This window comes from Arachis hypogaea, chromosome 15, assembly GCF_003086295.3.
Source record: "Arachis hypogaea cultivar Tifrunner chromosome 15, arahy.Tifrunner.gnm2.J5K5, whole genome shotgun sequence".
In the NCBI taxonomy this organism is placed as follows: Eukaryota; Viridiplantae; Streptophyta; class Magnoliopsida; order Fabales; family Fabaceae; genus Arachis; species Arachis hypogaea.
In genome coordinates, this window is record NC_092050.1 from 55,078,442 (window position 1) to 55,083,157 (window position 4,716).

General features: G+C 40.1%; 1 non-coding gene across 1 annotated transcript; it reads left to right on the forward strand.

The window, feature by feature from the left end:
* Positions 1–4,376: 4,376 nt before the first annotated feature.
* LOC112752545 (small nucleolar RNA R71) lies at positions 4,377–4,484 on the forward strand. The gene has a single exon (XR_003176977.1). It is a non-coding gene; the product is annotated as a small nucleolar RNA R71 (small nucleolar RNA).
* Positions 4,485–4,716: the final 232 nt, after the last annotated feature.

Sequence of the window (4,716 nt, forward strand, 5' to 3'; positions counted from 1 at the left end):
CAACAAGCAGAGAAGTAAAAGATGGATTTGATTGATTCGGAACCAAAACAGAAATGTAAATAAACATGAAAAGCAATAAACAGAGAATGTAAAATTGGAATTAAGATCTCAGGACCCAAGAGACTAGATAACCAAGTCTAGATCTCAATGCCTTCCTAGATCCAACAAGAACAATTGCAAGAGAAATTAAAGAAAAGTAAATTGCAGAAGCCAAGAGAAGGTGAAGTAGTAAACAGAAATGGAAATTCAATTGTGCAGAGAAAGTAAACAAGAAAATTCTCAAGGTGAGATTGAAACAGAATTTCTTCAATTCTCAACCCAAGATTCAAAACGAAATTGAAAACTAAGAGAAAGCTCTCAAATCCTAATGCTCCCTAGTGGAGCCAGCCTCCTTACAAATATGAAACAGATGCCTATTTATAGGCATTTTTACAAAATGAAAATGAAATTCAAAACAAATTACAATTAAAATGAAATTTCTATTCTAACTATCTCTTGTGCCTCTAAGTGGTGTCAATTGGGCCTTTGCTCTTGATGGAATTGGGTTGAAAGAGGCCTTGGTTGATTGCTCTTGAAGTTTGAAGAAGAACCGAAGTGAACCAATTGAACCGGTTTTGAAGTTAGCCATAGTTGGTCCCAACGTTAGGGCCAAAGTTAGGGGTCTAACTTTGACCCCAACTTTTCACCTCAGCAAACACAATCTGCTGGTTTGGACGTTGGTGCCAACGTTAGGGGTCTAACTTTGACCCTAACGTTGGCCTTGCTTATGCACATTTATGGCGCCAACTTTGTCCTCTTGTCATGTTGCCAATTTTATGCCCAATATAGACTATCATATATGGTTGGAAAGCTATGAATGTCAGCTTTCTAACCCACTTGGAATCACCTCAATTGGACATCTACAACTCAAGTTATGATCATTTGAAGAGGGCATGGTCGCTGGCTTTGGTGTGCAGCGTTTGAGGTAACGTTAGCCCTCAAACGTTGGCGAAAACGCCAGTTCTGGAGGCTCAAATGTATTGTCCACCCCATACTATTAAACATTGTTGGAAAGCCCTGGATGTCTACTTTCCAATGCCGTTGGGAGCACATTATTTGGAGCTCTACAGCTCGAGTTATACTCCTTTGAAGGTGCAGAGGTCAGTTGGCCTCACTGCAGGTTGCCACCATGTTCGTTTATGCACATTGCGGGGCAGTTTTCTCCCTCACTTTTAGTGTCCACCATGCAGTGCCATATATGCTTGGAAAGCTCTTGATTCCTACTTTCCAATGCTTCTTGAATCACCTCATTTGGAGCTCTGTAGCTCAAGTTATTCTTGTTGGAAGTATACCCCTTGTATGCCTTGTGGTGTGTGGCGCCAACGTTAGCCTCCAAGTTAGGGGGCTAACGTTGGCGCAAACGTTGGCCCCTCTCCCTTTGTAATTCATATGCCAACGTTAGCCTCCAAGTTAGGGGGCTAACGTTGGCGCAAACGTTGGTGCCCAGGGGAGAAACTCTCAAGTTCCAACGTTAGCCTCCAAGTTAGGGGGCTAACGTTGGGGCTAACTTCATGCCTCTTCCTTGAATGTTCATGTGCCAACGTTAGCCTCCAAGTTAGGGGGCTAACGTTGGGGCTAACTTCATGCTTCCTGGTTCAATTTTCACTTATTCCATTGTCCTCTCTTCACTCCTAGCCATTCCTCTTTGCTTCAACCTTTCTCCAAGCTTTCTTCACCTATCATTAATCAACCAAACTCATCAAAGCTATGCTCAAAATCATGAGATATTCATTCTTTCATAATATGTGACAATTTTAGCATAAAACCTCATGAAATAGCATGAATTCATACATGGTTGATTAACTCAAAGGAAACATGAAAATCTACCCAATTGGCTTGCTTATGGCTCAAGAAAGTGCATAATTCAATTGAAAACAAAAGAAAAAGGCTAGTTAAAATAGGCTAAGATGACTTGTCATCAAGAAGATATTTTTGAATTTAAAGAGGAGAGAGAAAAACAATAAGATAGCACAAGATTTAAAATTTTTAGATCTAATGCTCCCTATTTTCGAAAATTTTGGAGGGAAAACACCAAGGAACACCAAACTTAAAAATTTTAAAATCAAGTCACAAGGAAAACTCAAGAACACGAAGAAAGAACACCAAACTTAAAATTTTTAGAAAACCAAGCCAAAATTTTTGAAAACCAAAGGGAAATCAACAAGAAAACACCAAACTTAAAGTTTGGCACAGGATTTAATAGAAAAAATTATTTTTGAAAAAGGTTTTAAAAAATATGATAGCCAATTACCATGAACATAAACACCACGTTCTAACTAATAAAAGACTCTAAACAAAAAAAGAAATTTTTCCTAATCTAAGCAACAAAATAATCCGTCAGTTGTTCAAACACGAACAATCCCCGGCAACGGCGCCAAAAACTTGGTGCACGAATTGTGAATCACACTTCTCACAACTCGTACCACTAACCAGCAAATGCACTGGGTCGTCCAAGTAATACCTTACGTGAGTAAGGGTCGAATCCCACAGAGATTGTTGGATTGAAGCAATCTATGGTTATTTTGTAATTCTTAGTCAGGAAGTCAATTATGTTTATCAGTTGAATTGTGAATAACCAAGAGAGCATAAATTAAAGGTTACTTGTTGTGCAGTAATGGAGAATATGTTGGAGTTTTGGAGATGCTTTGTCTTCTGAATCTCTGCTTTCCTCTGTCTTCTGATTCACGCACGCACGTCCTCCTATGGCAAGCTGTGTGTTGGTGGATCACCGTTGTCAATGGCTACCTTCCATCCTTCCAGTGAAAACTACGCTTACTCGCTCTGTCACTGCACGGCTAATCACCGGTTGGTTCTCGATCCGGTTGGAATAGGATTTACTATCCTTTTGCGTCTGTCACTAACGCCCAGCCTTCAGGAGTTTGAAGCTCGTCACAGTCATTCAATCCCTGAATCCTACTCGGAATACCACAGACAAGGTTTAGACTTTTCGGATTCTCATGAATGCCGCCATCAATTCTAGCTTATACCACGAAGATTCTGATTAAGAGATCTAAGAGATACTCATTCAATCTGATATAGAACGGAGGTGGTTGTCAGGCACACGTTCATGGTTGAGGAAGGTGATGAATGTCACGGATCATCACCTTTATCACAGTTAAGCGTGAATGAACATCTTAGATAGGAACAAGCGTGTTTGAATGGAAAACAGAAATACTTGCATTAATTCATCGAGACACAACAGAGCTCCTTACCCCCAACAATGGGGTTTAGAGACTCATGCCGTCAGAGAATACAAAGTTTTGATCTAAAATGTCATGAGGTACAAAATAAGTCTCTAAAAGTTGTTTAAATATTAAACTAGTATTCTAGGTTTACAAAAATTGGATAAACTGTGATGGATGATGCAGAGATCCACTTCTGGGGCCCACTTGGTGTGTGCTGGGGCCCACTTGGTGTGTGCTGGGGCTGAGACTTAAGCAATTCACGTGCAGAGGCCATTTGTGGAGTTGAACACCAGTTTTTATGCCAGTTTGGGCGTTCAACTCCAGCTTTTGATCCTTTTCTGGCGCTGGACGCCAGAATTGGGCAGAGGACTGGCGTTGAACGCCAGTTTACATCGTCTATCCTTGTGCAAAGTATCGACTATTATATATTTCTGGAAAGCCCTGGATGTCTACTTTCCAACGCAATTGGAAGCACGCCATTTCGAGTTCGGTAGCTCCAAAAAGGCCACTTTGAGTGCAGGGAGGTCAGAATCCAACAGCATCAGCAGTCCTTTTTCAGCCTGAATCAGATTTTTGCTCAGCTCCTTCAATTTCAGCCAGAAAAATACCTGAAATTACAGAAAAACACACAACTCATAGTAAAGTCCAGAAATATGAATTTTTCCTAAAAACTAAGAGAATTAGACTAAAAACTAACTAAAACATCCTAAAAACTATATGAAATTAACCCCAAAAAGCGTATAAAATATCCGCTCATCATTCACCCATGTAATTAACCTCTGCAATTGCAAGATTCTCAGGATCATAAGCTTCTTCTTCAAAAGATGCCTCTTGAGTACTGTTGGATGCAGCTTGCATTCCATTCAGACTCTGAGAAATCATATTGACTTGCTGAGTCAATATTTTATTCTGAGCCAATATGGCATTCAGAGTATCAATTTCAAGAACTCCCTTCTTCTGAGGCGTCCCATTACTCATAGGATTCCTCTCAGAAGTGTACATAAACTGGTTATTAGCAACCATGTCAATGAGTTCTTGAGCTTCTGCAGGCATTTTCTTTAGGTGAATGGATCCACCTGCAGAAGTATCCAATGACATTTTAGCTAATTCAGACAGACCATCATAGAATATATCCAGGATGGTCCATTCTGAAAGCATATCAGAAGGACACTTTTTGGTCAGTTCCTTGTATCTCTCCCAAGCTTCATAGAGGGATTCACCTTCTTTTTGTCTGAAGGTTTGAACATCCACTCTAAGCTTACTCAGCTTTTGAGGAGGAAAGAACTTGGCTAAGAAAGCCTTGACCAGCTTATCCCAAGGGAAAAGCATGAGCCTGTAGACTTCAGGATCTACTCCATTAGTGTTAACAGTGTCACATATCTGCAAGAATTCAGTTAAGAACTGAAAGGGATCTTCAGATGGAAGTCCATGAAACTTGCAGTTTTGTTGCATCAGAGAAACTAATTGAGGTTTAAGCTCAAAATTGTTTGCT